The sequence below is a fragment of the Pan paniscus genome, chromosome 8 (assembly GCF_029289425.2).
Source record: "Pan paniscus chromosome 8, NHGRI_mPanPan1-v2.0_pri, whole genome shotgun sequence".
Classification (NCBI taxonomy): Eukaryota; Metazoa; Chordata; class Mammalia; order Primates; family Hominidae; genus Pan; species Pan paniscus.
Window position 1 is genome coordinate 19943365 of NC_073257.2, and position 19207 is coordinate 19962571.

At 48.0% G+C, this 19207-nt stretch overlaps 1 protein-coding gene across 2 annotated transcripts in view; it reads right to left on the bottom strand.

Moving 5' to 3' along the window:
• SFMBT2 (Scm like with four mbt domains 2) overlaps window positions 1-13482 on the bottom strand; it is a 256051-nt gene extending 242569 nt beyond the window's left edge. Inside the window, exon 1 of one of the 2 annotated variants that reach the window (XM_034929914.2) lies at window positions 11555-13482. The gene's annotated coding sequence lies outside the window, so the exon portion shown is untranslated. Of the gene's footprint in view, window positions 1-11080; window positions 11217-11554 lie in introns of those variants that run through there. The other variant, XM_008953126.4, reaches the window with a different exon arrangement.
• Window positions 13483-19207: the final 5725 nt, after the last annotated feature.

Below are 19207 nucleotides of genomic sequence, written 5' to 3' on the forward strand. Positions count from 1 at the left end.
GGGAAGGTAGGTTTCCACTCACCTTCCTTGTTAAAACCAAGAGGATGTGGTAGGAGGAAACAATAGAGCATCCACTAGGATGGAACAGAGACTGAAAGAAGCGAATAGTCACCATGGTCTGAGCCAGATCACAAAAGCTTTCATCGAAAAGGTGGATCTGAGCCAGGTCTGGAGAAAACTGTGATGTTTGACAAGCCGGAGGAATGGGAGGCTCCTCCAGGCTAAGGGGCAGGCAGGGTGAGCTCAGCCTCTCTGGTCCCAGAGCCTGCACTGGGAAATGGGCAGGAGAACCTGAAAAATATGTAGTGGCCAGTTGACACGTGGCCCTGAGTGCCCAGCTGGCTATTCAAAGACCTAATCTCATCACTTGTACAAGGCCACTGAAGTTCGCAGCGGTAGAGGAAGGAAGAGGGAAAGAAGATGTTCTGCACTTTCCAGCTCTCTGGGAAGCGCACAGCACAGTTCAGTCAGTCTTAAAGGCAATGAATGACAAGGACCAAATCCCAAGCTTCGCCGTAAACACTGTCTGTTTCTGTACAAGGCCATCTCCTTCTCCAAGCAGCAGCGTGGAGGGCTGTGATGGTTATCTCTCATTCCAGGGTTGGCTATCTTTCAATAATTGTCCCACAGAGGGTAGATTAGGGAGAAGGCGAGAAGAGAAAAAAACGCCAAATTGCTCCACAGCTGTCGGCTTCTATGAAGTTGATGGCATCCAGAGGTTGGCATCTCCTCACCTAAAGGCAGGGGGCACAGGCTTGGCAGGGATTAGCTCCTCCAGGGCGTCAGGCCTCCCAGGCTCTTGAAAGCTGTCAGCTTCAACAGCAAACCCTGGCAGCTGCATTTGGTCGAACTTCTTTTCCTTTTAATTAGCACAGGGACATGAGGATGCTTCTCAGAAGATCCTGTCTGGCTTGGGGCCTCCTCTGCTGCCTCCTCCACTCAGTTAGAAAAGCCCTGTCCTTGGAAAGTCTCAAGGATCTCACCTGTCACAGAGCAAACATCTCAAAAAGCATCCCCCCCGGCCAGGTGCAGTGGTTCGCGCCTGTAATCCCAGCACTTCAGGAGGCCGAGGCGGGCGGATTACCTGAGGTCAGGAGTTCAAGACCAGCCTGGTCAACATGGTGAAACCCCGTCTCTACTAAAAATACAAAAATTAGCCAGGCATGGTGGCACATGCCTGTAATCCCAGCTACTTGGGAGGCTGAGGCAGGAGAATTGCTTGAGCCCGGGAAATGGAGATTGCTATGAGCCGAGATCATGCCACTGCACTCCAGCCTGGCCAACAGAGTGAGACTCTGTCATAAAAAAAAAATAAAAATAAAAAGCATCCCCTCCAAAAAGAGCCCAAGTGGTAAGTCTCTCAAGCACGCACCTTTTTACGCACTTGGGACCTTAAAAGGCTCCTTTTCATTAGGTCAATGGGAAAATTAAGGCTGAGGCTGCAAGTGAGATGAGCAAAGACCAAACATGTAGGATACAGACTACACCTCTCAACCATAACATTCGTGTTGACCTTCTCTGAGCAAATACATCCAGGTCAAAGGACACAACAGGATTCAACCCACAGCTTCCAGCACACGGAGCTGGAGGAGTGATCTTAACACCTCCTGTTTGTTTATAAATACAATATGTACTATGAAAGAACAATTATGATTAAAGTATCTCCACAGGCAGATAAAGTTTAACTTAGGGAATTAAAACCAACGATGAAAGTAATTGACAAAAGAAGGAGGCTGCCCAGAAAGTAAACGTTGCCCTCTGATGTCCTCACGCATATTCATGAACTCTGCCCTCTGGTTCAGACATCCACAGGGTGATGGGCTCAGGATCAACCCTGATCTTCCTCCCCAAAACCTCCTTCCAAAGACTCCTCTTTCCCACTTCTCTGTGCTTAGGAAGGTGAACTCAGTCTCTTCCTGCAGGTACAAATGCAAACACTACCATAATCCAAGCTAAATTTTGGCAGTGTGCTTTTCGTTCTATGCCCTTGACTTTTTCTGTGGCTAACTCCACAGTGCGCCATTCCACGGGACATTTCTCCATGTGTTCCGCACAACCATGCATCTCATTCCAACAGAATACCAACTGCAGGCTATTTAGAACGGTCTCCTACGAATGTCTGTCTTTAATTGAAGAACTGCAACCTAAGCCATGTACCAATTGGTACCATTTATATCCAGTGACAGATATAATGCAGACAGGAGACGGAGAGCTCTTGCATTGCCAGGGAGTAGTTCTGTTTGGTACACAGGCAAGATGGTGACTACTGAGTATTTAACATTAAAAAAAAAAAAAAAAAAAAAAGCCCACCTGGAAAGAAATGTCCTTTCCAATCTGGAGATGGGAAAAAATAAAAATGACTCCAAATACAAATGCTTCCTCTATAGTTGTGAAGTGTGTACCTTGTAAAAGAATCAGAGAGATTTTTCTCTAATGAAAAGATAGTATATTTGTCCCAGTGCCAAAAGCTTAAGTAAACATGTCTTCCGCCTTTTAAAGCAGGTTTTTAAACTATACTTGCGCCTAGCAAATATTCTATTCTGCCATCCATCGCAGGAAAAATCAAATATAGACGAGGGTGAAGATGAAAGGGATTAGCCGGGGTCACACCAAAAGCCCTAAACCAGAAATGGGGTTTCTGAATTCCCAGGACTTGGTTTACTCCAACCATCAAACTATGGTTTATTTATAATACCCCAAATTTAGTGCACTTTCTAAAAATAATACCAACTGTGAAAATTCAGCCACTTCAATTTGGCAAAATTTGACTTTTTCCCTGGTCCATTAAAAGAAGTAGAGTTATTTTCCACCAATATAGAGCAAGAGCCTTTGATTCTCCACCTTCATAGTCCCAGGCCAACAGTACCACAGAAGGGGTCTACAAGCAGCTGGCAAGACTGAGGAGGCACAAAACTGTGTGTACCTGGGACTCGCAAAAAGAGCAGCTGTGGTGTCAGTCTTCAGTTTTCTACATGAAAAGGAAATAATCCAATAAAAGACCAAAAACTAAAGTTCACTCTAAAATGTCCTCATCAGTGGCCAACACTGTTTAGAAGAAAAAATTCTAGCTCTCTTCCCCCAGCTTTCGATAGTGTCTTCTTCATTTCTCCGAAAGGCTTTTATTTAAAACATATTCTTACCTACATTCGGGGGGAGAAAACTGATTTATATTGAAACCAATTATTTTCTAATCAAGATGAAATTTCAGAAATTCAACACTTTTCAAATCTTAAATGGTCAATTCATACGACAGTAAACAACATTGTGTCCTAACTGAGCATCTGCACTTATACATTTAAAAACAGTAATGTAAGCGTCATTGAAAAGCTCTGCTCTCCCACAGCCATCTGAACGAAAAACAAAAAGAGAACAATCTAGTCTTACCCCATTTCAAAATTAACTACTAAACACAAACCCTATTAGAATGACCCTGTATAACCTCTCCAAAGACTCAATCAAACTCCTTATCAATAAAATAAATATAACAGCCCCCACCTACAAAAATTAAGTAAGTGAATGGTTTAAAGTGCTAGGCAAGACCAGGCATGGTTGCTCACACCTGGAATCCCAGCACTTTGGGAGGCTGAGGCGGGAGGATCACTTGAGGTCAGGAGTTCAACACCAGCCTGGCCAACATGGTGAAACCCCATCTCCACTAAAAACAGAAAATTAGCTGGGTGTGGTGGTGTGCGCCTGTAGTCCCAGCTACTTGGGAGGCTGAGGGGGGAGAATTGCTTGAACCCAGGAGCCAGAGGTCGCAATGAGCCGAGATCGCAGCACTGCACTCCAGCCTGGATGACAGAGCCAAAGTCTGTCTCAAAATAAGTAAATAAATAAAAATAAATAAAGTGCTACACAAGTATCTCACACACAGCAGTAAGCAATCAAGAGGTTACAATCTTAAGACAATGTATAAGACTAGGATTTCAAATCTAGCTCTCTCTCCTGCTGGCTGGCGCTCTGGGCGAGTAACTCAAGCTCTCTAATGCCTGTCTCCTCTGTAAAAGGAGGATGACAAAACTCTCCTAAAATAGATGAAATATAAATATGAAGCAACAAGAAGAGTCACTGGCCAACAGCAGATATTTAAATAAGCAGCTTTTTTTTATTTTTAAAAGTATTTGAAGGACTGGATTGGAATGCTCCTAACACAAAGAAATGATACATGCTTGAGGTGATGGATCCCAACGACCCTGATTTGATCATTCCACACTGTATGCTTGTATCGAAATATCACATGCACCCCACACATATGTATGATTAGTATGTATCCATAAAAGCTTCTTAAACATCTAAAAATATTTTTAAAATAAAGAGTATTTGGAGTAAACAGGTAATTTCACATCAGATTAATTCACAATCCTTTCACTGCTAAATCTCTAGACCTACAATCTAAATGTCCCATTCCTTGCAGGTGCTCATTTAAGTTATAACTAAAACAAGACTTTGTAGGAACCTAGAGTTGGAATTCCACACTCTTGTATCATACCTTAAAGTATTCAGTTCATATATTAGTGTTGATTCAAGTGGAGGGGAAAGAAAACAACTTGCCAAGTTTGGCAGAAAGCAGGGAAGGCATACCTTAATATCTGTTTATAAGACATCTTTTTCTTGGCCAATAAAACTACAGGGAAAAACTCACAAGATGAAAACCTGCCGCTTCTCCCCCATGTCCCACACCTCCATACACTTCTTGTCTAATCACAGTTGCTAACATTATTTGTCCTACTTTGCAGAAGTCACCAAATGCTTTAGCAAGCCCTGGATCTATCAAAATGTGTCATTTTTGCTTTTCAGAAAATGAGAAAGGAATGAAACAGAAAAACACAATGGATTCTTTCTTTAATCAATGTCAAAGACATCTATCTCATCACATGAATGGAAGCCTAGACGTGTCATCTCATCAATAACCTGAGGGACCCTAACCATCAGTGCATATTGACATATTACCGCTTTTGCTTTTTAAAATTTACTACAGGCCAACCAGATGGGAAGTGTTAAGGTGGCATCTTTTCATCAGCACAGTGATGAACTGATCATGCAAAACCAATCCTGAAGGATTTTACTTGGAAACATTACATGAATCATGTGACACATTCTTTCTTATACTAAAAGTTCTAAGCAGACTATCTTCCCTTCCTTACAATACAGTCTTGTAAACATCTTATTTACCCTTGACTTAAACATAGAGCCGACACTTGTTTTAGCCAACAAGAGTATTTTTCTTAGGAATTGTCCCAGAAATTTTTAGTCTAACAAAGAGAGGAAGTACTGCCCAGCGGCCAAACCTGAACCCTAGGAACGGAAAACCTTGAACTTCAGAGTGGATGCTCACACTCACTTGCTGGCTACCAGAAGGCTGCAATCATCATCCATATCATAAACATGGACCCATGAGGTCCAGGCACCCTCCCATCTGGAATGGTGGGGTACACTGTGCTATCTGGAAGAGTCTCTTTGAGCCTGGAAATTATTAGAACAAGATGACATCAGGTGTTTCCTCATGGCTTGTATTCAAAGGCACACTGCTCTAACCCAGTCCATACCTTTATGGGGTTATGTGGGAAGGCCACATATGTATAAGCCTCCATCTTCTCTACCCTTCGCCTTTTCCAGAGCACAGATGAAAACACGACCCCATGTGGAGCTTACCTCACTTAACAATAGCACTTTACTCTGCAGCAGGGACCCACAGCTCAGCTGCTGCCTTCACAAGCACGGTTGCACATGGATGTCACCTAAGGCCAGTCAGGTTTTCATCATCCTTTAGGGGAACATGAGTATGAAAGATGAATCTCTTGGGCCTATCTGCATAGATGTACTGAATCACAGATGTATTTTTCCCAGATAGAAGCACAGTGATCTTTGAGTGACATTCCAGGCTAGCACCTTTATTTTGTAGATAAGGAGGTTGAGGCTGAGAAAGATGACTCACTTGTCCCAGATCCCACAGCTGAACAGAACCATCTCCACCTAGACACTAGGCCCGATTCCGCCCCCCCCACCCTCCTCTCTCTGTCAGGAATCTTCCTTACCAGCTAGTGTTAACACATCCTGGATCACCAAACTGAATACACACATTGACTTCCTGGTTTGTTGTGACGCATAATTTCCCAACTTTTTTTTTTTTTATTTGTATGATGGGGGCAATAAGTTGCTGCTGAGGCAACATAGATATAAGAATGGTTAGAAAAACCACAAAATGCATCCTGAATTACAGGTCCCAATGCCATTTTGGTACAAAAACCTTTATGACTTCTTACTTTAGGGCAGAGTAAAATTTCCTTCTGACCACTGCACCCATGAACCTCAAAAGTACAGAGTAATAAAATATAAAGAGAGAAATGTCCAACCCTAGTATACTAGAACTGTAGGTCATTCAAATCCCACAGTGAACTATTTTTGTTCAAATTATTTAAAAAAAGAAAAAGAAAAAGAAAGAAAACTCTCATAATCTGACAAAAATTTTTAGGCATAAGTGTAGGGCCTGGGGAGAGTAAATTTCCTTTACGGACTTCTTAGATCCCAAAAGTATCCTGTATCAATTACATGGAACCTCATTTTCTTACTGCTCAAAGCAATGCTTCCATCGCTCACTATTTCTTCTCAAATGTGTGAGTCCTTTGGGGGCAGTGGTTTAAAAAAAAAAAAAAGCCACCTTAGCTAGAGTGGGCAGCAATGGAAAAATGGATAAATGTTTAGTACTCCCAGGAAAGCTTTATGATGAAAACGAAACAGGGAAGAGTCAGGAACCTTTTCTGGCTTTTTAAAAGTCTTGACTTTTAAGTCAAGAATCGTGAAGCCAGTTATTTATAACAACCAATGTTAAAAAAATAGTCTATAATATCTGCAAGAACGCAGGAAGAGGAAAAACTCTGCGATGTATGACTTCCATCATTACTGAAACGCATCTCCAGCAGGACCTGCTGTTTGAGGTTCAGGATGGATGTATCCCAATGGGAAATGGTAAACAGTTCCCACCTCAGCAGGCCTCCACCGGCACTTCTACAGCAACACACATCAGAACAGAGTGGTTGACCACTCTCTATTCCAGGATGGGGGCTGCGAGACCCCCGGCTCGGGGCAGTGTTCTGCACCGGCCCAAGAATGGGTCCTGCAAGCAGTAAACTCTTTGGTGGGGACCTGGAGGGTTGGCGGGGGGGGGGGGGGGGGGGGGAGGGGGGGGAAGGGAAGGGGGGAAGTGCGTGGGTGTCTCCCACTCTCTTGCAGGCAGGCAGCTTGGTCCCAGCAAGAGCAAAGATAAGATCTGAGACGGTATTTATTTATGGAAGGGAGAAAGCAGAGTGTGTGCAAATTTAATGCTTAGTAGGGAAAAAGCGGGAGACCTCCTATCTCCAGGGCGGGCCTAGGGAACAATTCCTGCTGAGCAACAACGCCTCTCCCCTCCCCCACCCCACTTACCCGCTCAACTCCCTCCCCACCCCCAACAGCCTCCCCAGGAAACGAGGCCACATTTAAGCCTGCTTTCTCCTTTTCTCCGACCTGCTGGAACATGGGTTCTTTCCCTTGGTGTAGACACGCTAGTAGGTCTCCCAGTTCCCTTCTCTACGGTGCAAGAGTGGAGGGGGGATGGAGAGTGGTGGGCAGCGGCAACCGAGCCAGATCCAAGAGGGGTCGGCCTCGTCTAAATTGGTTTCCCACCAATGGCCTCGGATCAGCCGCGGCTGTGCTGCGGGAGCCCTCAGGACGCGGCTGGGGTTGGTGCGCGGGGCCCCGGAACCCCAAACCCGGCTCGGTTCGGCAAGGTTCAGGGAGACAAGGTAGAGAAGGCTGGGGTGAGCGAGAAGTCGGGCGGCCGATCGTCAGGGCCACGAGCCTCGCCTTGCCTTCTTGGAATCCCACCCAACTTTAAAGGCCCAAAGATCCCGAAAATTCCGAAAGCGAAACTGCGAGCTGGTCTCCAGAAGTTTGAGAACGGTCTCCCAGGCTTTCCAGCGTCGTCCCGGGATTCTCGGACACCACAAACGCCATCAACCACGAGCACCGGTGTCCGTGGCTATTGCCCCGCATGGTCCCCATCCGCGTCCCCGGGAACTCCCTCGGCTTTTCGCGCATCCAGGTCCCCAGCCCCAGCTACTGGTGCGCCCCGAGCCCCTAGGTGCCAGAGCGGTGGTCGGCCGGGCTCCTGCCCAGTCTCGGCTCCTCCCTCCTCCCCACCAGAAGGAAAAACTTGGGCCCTTCGAGAACCCTGTGGAATGTTCTTTGTAATCAACTGTACATCCGCTTCCACGGCACGGCCTCGTGCAAAATCGCGGGTTTCGGGGCCTTAGAGCAAATTGTGCGCTTGTCAGCGGCGACGTCAGGAGGACAAGGGGAGGGGTTCGCGGCTGAAACTGCAGCTTCGCAGCACAGAGCCATTTTAGGCTGCTCCCCACCTCGCGGGGCCCATGGGAAAGCCGTCCCCGGGAGGGCGCGCCCAAGCGCATGCTGGAGGAGCCACGGACGCGTCCTGGCCGGCGTGTCGCCATCGTTCAGCCTCGCTGCCCAGGTGGGAGGGGTCACCTGCCGCGGGGTCTCCAAGCCAGCGCCGCTTGCTCCCGGCCCCCACCCACTGACAGCACGGCGTCCGAGTGACCTTGTCTAGCCTCGTTCTGCGCTCCTGCAAACCACGTTGCTGCGCTAACTACAAACCTGGCCAACATGTCTTTGTAACCCTATCATTTAAAAACGCTTCCAGGCACCTGGCCGCTGCCAGATCAGGTTCGCGGGCCCGGAGGAGGTCCTCCCACCTGCCCCCGCCAGCCCCGGGGACCGTGCGCGGCCTCCGTGTGGCCCCCGCCCACGAGGTCCCTCGGGCAGGAACCGCCGCGCGACCTCTGTTCAGCGGCCGCGTCCTGGCCACGGGCGACCCCTGTCGGGAACCCTGTTCCCGGCTAAGCTGCGTTCCCGCATTCCGGTGGCTCTCACCCGAGCTCGCGTTTGCTGGCTTTCCCTCTGGCTCCTCTGCCTGACCCCGATTTTGTCTCCGAACTCCACTCCCAGATCCTCCCCGCCCTGGAACGCCGACCTTTCCCCCGCACTTCGCCGCCCACTCACATCCCCCGGCGACTGCCCGGCCTCCATGCCCGCCAAGACAAGAAGACGCCCCTCTCCGATGCGCCGAGAGGGTTCCTAAGCCGAGCAAGGGACAATTTCTTCCCCAAACGCTGTCCCCATCCCCCACCTTCCCTAGAGCGCGAAACCCAAAAGTAAGGAAGGCAACCCCTCGCCTCGACCCTACGTGCTTGTCTCCCAGAGCCGCGCGCTCCCGCCCTTCTGCCCCACCCCACCACCACCACCATCACCACCACCACCACTTTGGTCTTCTCCAAGCTTCGGTCCCGGTCCCCCACCTCCCACCCCAGAGAGGCGTGGAGGAAAGCAGGAGCCCACTATTAAGTGCAGCGCGCCCCCTGCACACACGAAATCCGGCTGGCGTCTGCAGCCCGATTGCACCCAATACCCGGGACAGTTAGTCCTTTTAATAAGCACCTCCTCGCCCCACCTACTCGGGGATCTACCCGCGCAGGATCCAGCACACACAAGGCGAGAGCTAGCTCGTCTCCTAGAAAGACAAAATAAATCACTCCCTCTGCCCTCATGTACTTTGCACCACGTGTCCGCAGTTTGTCACGTCAAATCATGGCAGGGTCTGGTTCCAAGACGCACACACACATTCGGGGTGGTTCTCTTTGACACACACACCCAAAAAAACTGCGCACACGCAGGCCTGCACACTAATCCACAGGCACACACGACAGTTGCGTTTCGGTGCCCTGGTCCGGGCCAGCGGCACTTCTCCATCCCTTTCCCCCCTAGCAATGGACTTGACACACAGACTCTAACCACGGAAAAAAAAAAAACGGGACAGCCCATTCCTTCTTTTTTTCCCCACTTAATTCGCTAAAGTGCTTCCTGGGGTAGCCAAAGAGAGTCGAAACTAAGGGGTGGAAACTTCAGCTGGGTTTTTTCCCACCTCAAAACCTTTATTTTCAGTTTTTAAAAGCCACCTTAGCCCGCCATATTGAAACTGGCACGGTTTCTAAAGACTCCTTCCCCGCAATTGTGGCGCTTCCAAGAAAACACGAGTACGGATCAGGCTCTGGATGAGTGTCCGGCCACCGAGAATCAGCCACTTCCCACCCTCCAGGATCCCCCAGCTCCCTCCAGCCCCTTCCCACCGTCCCTGGTCAAAATCAATAAATACATCTCGCAGTTCCTACAGTTGCATTTTGGCGGATTTCTGCAAAACATACACACACATACACATACCCACGCACGCATATTAAAAAATAAACTCCAGAACCAGCTCAAGTCAGCAATTTTGAAAGGGGGTCGAATAAGAGGAGACAACCGGAAAGCCCCTAAGTGACAGGCTATTACTTTAAAGAGAAAATAATGAACAAAAAGACCATCCTCGCTGGAGCACGCTCCAAAACTACTACTGCCAATTTTATTTCAGTTGCTCAGGCAAATGTTTCCAAGGGGGCGATTCCGAATGTCTGCACGATTTTTACCCCCATGCCGGTCTCCGATTCCCCGTCCTCACCATCTTTTTCTCCCACCCAAACCAAAAGAAAGGGGAGACCCCAGCGCGGAGGAGACGCGGGAGCGCGGGATAGGTAGCAGCGGCGGCTGCGTCGCTAAAATGAGTGCAGAAACGAGGAAGGTGGGCGGCGGGAGGGGACAGGCTGCGCCCGGGGAAGGAGGACACTTTGCAACTCCGGACGGACTCCCGCACGGCTCGGCTTTTCCGAGCCCGGAGACGCAGGCGAAGGGGACCCGGGAAGCAAAAATGACAACCTGGAGCGCACAGAGGAGTTTGAAGCTTCGCTCAAGTGCAGTCGCTTTCTTCTCCTGCCCTTCTCTTTCGCTCCCCTGCACCCTCCCCAGCCTTCCCCCACCCGCCACCTCCAACCCCAGCTCCCTCAGGCTTCCTTTCTTTTTTTTTTTTTTTTTTTTTTTCCTTTTTTTTCCTAGGCTGGAAAAAGCCCCTGACCGGCGCACTCAACCTGCGGGCCGAAGGGCTGCTCTCCGGCCAGCCTGGGCGCCGGGGACAGCAGCCGGCGCGGCGTCCTACCTGGTGAAGTTCGTCCTGCCCTCGGCGTGGACCCAGGCCCCGGTCGCCGCCCGGGAGGGCACCGGCCTCGCTCGCTTGCTCGCTCGCCCGCCCTTGCCCGCTCGCTCCCCGCCCGCCGCCTCCCTCGCGCGCCCGCTCCGGTCCTCCGGCTCCCACTACAGCTCATTCCAATATGGCATCCTCTCTGTGCGCATGCTCGGCGCTCTTTTTTTTTTTTTTTTAAGATTTTGTGTGTGTGTGTGTATGTGTGTGCGTGCGCGTGCAGCGAACTCCTTCAACGACCTTTTCCAGCGCTTGCAAAATTTCTTAAGCCAATTAGCCTGCGGGACGTGATCGGCTCCTTCCTCAGCCAGCTCCGCGCCATTCCCTGCGCCTAAGCAGGCGGGCACCCCCAGGACCCTGGGACCTTCCACGCCCACGCGGCCTCCTCCCCACCGCGCTCCCCTTCCTCCTTTTTGTGAGCTCCCTCCATACATGATCTGCAGAAAGTTCCCATCGCGGGCGTTTCCGCACACCCCTCCGCAAGGACAACTGGGCAACCTCCCGTTTCCCTGGCCGCGGTTCGTGAGCTGGGTTTCCAATGGCTCAGTCGACCGTGTGCACAAACTTGCGCTTTATCCGCCGGGGATCGCTGGGAGCGGAGATAAATTCAATCCCCAGGGCAATCTTGGCCCCGCCCGCCCCACCCCACCCTGTGCTTAAATAGAGCCTTTCTTGAAGCTGCGAACATTTCCAGGCCCCTTGGGCAAGGCTGGAGGGGCCGAGGAGAGCTATTCGAGGGAAAGGTGCCCCGAGGGGCAGGAAATTAAGTTGGGGCTGCCCGGGCGAGCTGCCAGGTAGCCGTGCTCGCCACGGCGTCTCATGGGGCACCTAGCTAGTGGCGGGCCTCATAGGGCGGGAAAAGAATCGTCGCTCACACCCCAGCAAAACGTGGCCCTCGACGGTCCGTTGGAGAGCCCCGGCGGCCGTGAGCCCCGGGCAGGGCTGGACGTCTGCGGAGCCCTCGGGCACTTTGTCCCGGGCGCCTGGGGAGGAACGCGGAGCTCCCAGGGCCTTAGGTGCAACGGCTGCGCAGAGCCCAAACGAAATGTCCCCAGTGCGGAAAAGCCGGTGACGCCCTGGTAGCAAGACCAAGAGCTTCCGAAGAACGCTGCGCCCTTAACTAGGGGGCCTCGCAGAGATGCCTGTGTGGGCCTGCATTGTATATTTCTGCGAAATAGCGAATGGACACGTTTGCTCAGGGTTTTTATGGTTGCCAAAGGGGGTAAAATTACCCAGTCCCCCAAATCTGTGTCCCATGAATCCCTCTCATAGTACCCCTCTCCAGGGGGCCAAGAGGTCCTCCAGGTCCCCGTGGGTTCGCAGCTCCACCCGCCCTTCCTCGCCCTGCATCCCTAAGGAGAGGTGTCCGCTCTGAAGGGCTAGGGGCCAGCCATGGAGTGAGGGGACCGGGGCTGACCACGCGCGGCACAGACAGGGGTCCTCAGGCGGGCCCTCTCCTGGACGGTGGGGCCGGAGCTGATCTAGAAGAAATACGGAGGGACGTGCCGAGAAGCCGCTCTCGCTTCGCCGCGACCCTGGAGAGCGCCTCTCCACCCAAAGGATCTGCCGAGCTGAGAGATCCAGGGCGGGCGTCCGCAGCCGTGAGGCCCCCTGCGCCGCCAGTATGGGAAAATCCTGCCTCCTTACACCTTGGAGAACGCTGGGCGACGACTAAAGCGCCTTCCGCCGGCCTGTCACTCCATGTGACACAGGAGCCACGTGAGACCCAGAAGAGTCCAGCGACTCGCCGCGCGGCGCACTTTAAACTCTAGCGTGAGTCTGCGACCCCTCCAGCTCTCCAGTCCCCAGCTGTTGGGGACATCAAGCCGGAGCCCTGGGCTCTCTGCCCTGTGGGTCGCTGAAAGCAGAGATTCCTCAAACCAACCGAACCGGGCGCATTAACCCTCTCGCCTGCACCCCGCTGCCTCCCGGTTGAGCCCCGAGGCGGCTCCAGGTAGAACCTGCTGGACTGACTGCGGCGTCCAGGAATCTGGAGTGTGGGCTCCAGACACTCTCCACGGTTTGGCCCCGGGTCTCAACACCCAAGTCGCCTCTTCTGGCTCCTTCACCACACAGCGGGGCCTGTGGAAAGGGAGGGGCCGAGAGACCCCTCGGCGCACCACTGTCCTCGAGGGGTCCCCACCCTATGCACTGCTGAAGCGCAGGGCGCGCCGCGGCAGGAATGGCCCCGAGTGCGGATCCCCTGCCCTGAGCCTCCCACTCTTGGCCCGCGCTGCGCCTACCCAGTGGCCCTGGCCCCGCAGGGCGACAGCGGCTGCTCCCTCCCATTTGCGTCCCAGACCGCGCGGCCTCGCTTAGCTCCCGGGAGCCGACAGGCGCTTGCCCTGGTGCCAGCGCAGGGCTTCACGGGGGCTTGGGGTAGGGGTAGGGGTGCGGGGGGGAGGGGGAGAACGTAATTTCCTTCTGCACGAGTCGTGGAGACGTGAGCTGCAACCAGCCACCGCGCTCTCTCCAGGCTTGTTTACCAGTTTTAGGTCATCATTGTGCACGAAACATTCTTTCATCCAAATAAAAGCAAATGCAGAAGAACACCTGATCCCAAACAGTGTATGACTGTGTTCATTATCTTACCTGGTTACTCCGAAGGAGTTGAATTTTTTTAATGTTTTGGGTACGTAGACCCCGTATAATTTTGCTCCTGGGTCCACAAAATGGTGATTTTGGGGGAGGGTTACCTATCGTGATTAAGAAATATAATCAGGAAGTCGCAGCACACAAAGGTGGCATTGTTATTGTAAAAAAACTCCTTCCCTCCTATTTTTGTGTTGCTTTTTGCACGTGACTTTTTGAAGATTCCTTGATTTTCTTTTCTGCAACCGACCTCCATTCTCTTTTATCCAAGGGCACCAATGAGGCAAATGAAAATTGGTTAGGAGATTCCCTGAGGCAATTCAAGTGGCCCCTTCATCCCACTTCAATACCTTTCCACTTTCATTTTTATTTCAGAACCAGACACTTTAGGGATATATACCCAGATGTAGGTTGCACCCTAAATCAATTAAAGGTAGGAAAAAATTCCACATAGTCAGCAAAGGATAACGCGCTGACAAAAATTGTGACTTTTTTAAAGTAAAGAAGGCTTATGCACTCCAGCTCAAACAGGGTCATGAAAATCTCATTATCAACACAAGATTTTTCTCTATACTGTTAATATTTACTAAAAATCTTGGCCAAAATAAGCCTTTGATCACACTAACTATAGATATTATTTCATTCCTAAACTTTGCTTAAGCCGTGAATTTCATCACTCTACAGATCAAGTTATCCCTTCACAGGGACTTTGGAATTCTTTAACTTAAATGAGGCTAATTGGTTAATTGTAAAATATTTAGATGCTATTCCATTTGTCTAATGATACAGCACAAATTAGAAATATAAAATAACAATTGAAAAGTTTTTGTCTCATTTTCCGTGTATTCCTAAGCATTACATCACAAAAACTATTGCAGAGGAGTTGAAAAATTATATGTGTACTATTTATTCTCTTTATATTTAGGACATGTGATTACTTAAATCTTGTTGCATTAGTCGTACCCAAGAAAAATGTTCAATTTGTACATACCTAGTCCGTGTTTAAGTTATCACTTCCCACTGGGAAAAGGAAATGAACCAAAGAAAATAGAAGATAAACCATTATGCTTTCTTAATATAGAGACTCTCTAATGAACTATTAGACATACTAACCTAACAGGAAAGCAGAAAGAGGAGAAAAAGAGGCCAGAACCAAATATTTGGAGAATTTGTACAACCTTCTCTTTACTGGAGCCTTGAAACCAAAACTTGTTTTTTCTTAGGCTACATAAGATAGTATTTTTCCATCAGGATCCTAAGGTCACAAAGAGTAAATCTAAATACACTCTCTCTTTTATTTTTTCACCTTTTTTCCTTATCTTCTATCCCCAATTAAAGCACTTAATGGTTAATGTATTGGGAGTCCAATGACCTCAGTCACTGCTTCATCACTAATTATCTGTGTGACCTCTGTAAGTCCAGTGACCTCTCTGAGCCGTTCTTTCCTCTTGGGTAAAATGAGGGGATTGGACTAGGTGCTCTGTGAGGTCATTTCAGACCTAAACAGTGCTAAGCCATCTACCCCACCTCAAAGCCATAAATTGCTTTATATGGTATTCTGCCAATTTGATATAGCAATCAAATTCTGAGGTCACAGAGGATAAAAAAGAATTAAGTAAAGGAATTTGTAGGGAAAGGGTATTAGGGCCTTCTTTGCCTTACTGCCCTTCAGTGAAGGTACCATTCAGGTCATATTTTTGCCTTCTTTTGATTATTATTGTGTTTTTGCATTTACTGTATGAGTTTTGTGTTGCCCATAAAAGTGTGGGGGCTCTGGTGAGTGTATCTATGACAGTCCTTCTGAGAAAAGCCTGGGGTTATTGAGATGGCCTGTGAAAATAACTAGAGTTCTCAGTGAGTGTAGTGATGTGTATTGATTCAAAAAATATCACCACCTAAGAGAGCACTTTCTCATACATTTATAGAAATTTCAGAAGCACACTATTGCGATTGACTCTTGTATAATTTGAAGGAATTTCAAGCTTCCTTGACAACAAGAGAAAAAAATAATAGGGTACAGGGCATATTTTTAAAAGTACATGAAGGCCGGGCATGATGGCTCATACCTGTAATCTTAGCACTTTGGGAGGCGAAGGCAGGTGGATTGCCTGAGTTCAGGAGTTCGAGACCAGCCCGGGGAACACAGTGAAACCCCATCTCTACTAAAAATACAAAAAAAAAAAAAAAAATTAGCCAGGTGTGGTGGCATGCTTCTGTAATCCCAGCTACTCGGGAGGCTGAGACAGGAGAATTGCTTGAACCCAGGAGGCAGAGGTTGCAGTGAGCCGAGATCGCGCCATTGCACTCCAGCCTGGGCCACGGAGCGAGACTCTGTCTCAAGAAAAAAAAAAAAAAAAAAAGGACATGAGATCTGAACTCTCCTAGGACATTTATTGAAAGAGCCGAGGTGGTTTGCTTGTGGATGTTCCAGTTTTGACTAATGGCTTCTTTCTCCATTGAGAAGAACATCCTGACAAAATTCATTCCCAACTTCTGTGGCTGCTGGCTTGTACATCTGGATGCATGTTATCACGCCCTTCATTTGTGAATCTTACTGTGTATTAGGCATAATATTTTAGACTTTGTGGCCTCAGTTCCAGCCCTTTTGAGAGCTGCAGTCCAGAGAGATTAAATGACAGAGGCCTTTTAAAGGACAGAGTTACCAAGCAGGGACTGGCTCTCAGGCCCTTTTAAAGACAGCAAAAATGAGACAGAGGATTTATTTAGTATCTACTTTGCTCCAGACACTATTCCAGGTATTTTTTACATATATGATAACATTTCATAACTCCTAGTCTGTATTATGTGTAATATCCCTTTTAAATGGTTTGAAAATATGTTTTAAATGTGTATTTCTTTACACATAAAGCTGAGTCCTCATCCACTGTCACTGTCATTGAAACACAGGTTGCATCTCGGTTTTTTCTTGTGGAACTTGAGTTGTCTGGAACCATTTACACTTTCTAATTTTACCCCTTTATGACTGAGGTTATCTATTGGCAAAAACACACACACCCCAGCTGGGTGCAGTGGCTCACACCTGTAATCCCAGCCCTTTGGGAGATTGAGGCAGGAGGATCACTTGAGCCCAGGAGGTGGAGACCAGCCTGAACAACATATCCAGACCCTGTCTCTACAAAAAATAAAAATTAGCTGGGCATGGTGGCATGCACCTGTAGCCCCAACTCTTCGGGAGGCTGAGGCAAGAGGATTGCCTGAGCCCAGGCAGTAGAGACTGCAGTGAACTATGATTATGCCACTGCACTCCAGCCTGGGTGACAGAACAAGATCATGCCTCAACAAACAACCATAAACACAGTGCAGGTCAGAGATGTGGGTCTGTGACCCTAGAGCAGTGTTTCCTCTGTGAATGATAACTGGCCTGAATGAGGTTGAATTTGACACCATGTAAAAGCATTAAGAGTCCCATTGAATTTATATTGCTAAATAGACTAAACAAACTAAAACAAGTGACCAAAAATACCACCTGAAAAAGCACTTCCATGAATAAGCACAGTGGACAATTTGTTACATTCACCCACTACCTTAATAAGTGCCTGGCTATGGTATACAAAAGGAGAGATACCAGTATTAGGGAGCTGGACTATCTCAGCTTTCGTGTAGCTTCAGCATCGCCATCCTATTTGTTTTCACTGTGTAAGCTGCTTTAGATGATCTTAGTACAGAATAAATCATTATTATCATGATCAAAGAAGTGATAGTTAGTAGATCTACAAAGACTTGATTTGCAGTGCCATCTACTGGAAACAGACATTGACTTGCTTTTAGATTTTTTAGATACTTTTTTGTTGTTGTTTATTTTATTTTTTTAAATAAAGAACGTTGAAGAATACAGATATCAGTAGTAAGGGAAGAATTTGGTTCTTACTATATTTGATTACAGATGATGGCTTAGAAGCCCTAGCTACAAATAAGCTGAATTGTATTCTTATCAAATCATTCATCCTTTGAATGTTAGACATAAAGAGTACTTACATGTTTCTTTGAAAAGTAACATTGCTTCCTTTTCTTAAAATGAGTCACTTAAACCAGTTTTTAATATAGCACTATGGTTTTTTTCTTATCCCTTTAAAGATTGATTTTTTTTTACCCCTGTAAGTGCCTCTGAAATGGATATCGTTGCTGAATTCTTGGAGATTTTCATTTTAATTTCATACCTTGGGGGTGGGGGAAACTCAAAAGATTTTTCAATCAATTTTTTGAAGAGAAACTTACATAAATTAGATATAGAGGAAGATTAATGAAAAATAAAAACCAATCTCTGCTTACATTTTTCTCATTCAACAAATATTTACTGAGGACCAGATGTGTGCCAGGCACTGTTCTAGGATCTGAAATACAGTGAACAAGACAGATGAAGCCCTGTTCCATGACACTTATAGTTCATCAAGGACAGATCAACACCAAAGAAATGAATATCTAATATGTCATGTGGATGTCAGTGCCATGGAAAAGAGTAAAGCAGGGGGAGGTACAGGAAGTGACAACGACAAGTATGGTGTTGGGGGAGGATGACGTTTTTTATGAAAGTGGGTCAGGGAAGTGGCATTTGAACAGAGAGCTCCAGACAGCGGGAACAGTAAGTACAAAGATCTTCATATTGTCTTGGCTCCATTGGAAAGAAAGAATAAATTATACAAAAGTTTGATGATATTTAACACCACAGGCATAAGCTATTAACTTGTAACTTCTAACTTAAGCAAGAAGTGCCAGTATTCCCAGATGGGAGACAACACAGAGTGGTCAGTTCAAACACATACAGCAAATCCAAGCGTTCTCCAAGGGATCAAACCCAGTTTCCCTGAATTTAACTAGATTCTTAGGTTGAATGAGCTGCAAAGGTCACCTGGTCTGCCATCTCTCTCATGCCCAACTCCCCTCTACATTATCTATATGAGTCTGTTTTCACACTGTTATAAAGACATACCCGAGACTGGGTAATTGATTTATAAAGGAAAGAGGCTTAATTGACTCACAGTTCCGCAGGGCTGGGGAGGCCTCAGGAAACTTACAATCACAGCCGAAGGGGAAGAGGCATGTCTTATATGGTGGCAATAGAGACAGAGCGAAAGAGAAAGAGCATGTGTGTGTGTGTGAAGCGAAGGAGGAGAGCCCCTCATAAAACCATCAGATCTGGTGAGATCTCACTATCACGAGAGCAGCGTGGGAGAAACTGCTCCCATGATCCAATCACCTCCCACTGAGTCCCTCTCTCAATACATGGGGATTATGGGGATTGTAATTCAAGATGAGATTTGGGTGGGGACACAGCCAAACCTTATCATTATCCCTACAAATGACCATGCAGTCTGCTTGAACACCTCACTCTTCACTCCCTCCAGAGATAGCTCATTCCACCTTTGACTCCTCTTGGCAAATTCATCTTTACACTGAACTGAAGCCATTTCTCTGTTCTGTGGTGCTTGGGTGGCTTGCATGGCAATGGAGGAAGGCAAAAGTGTCACCCTCTTC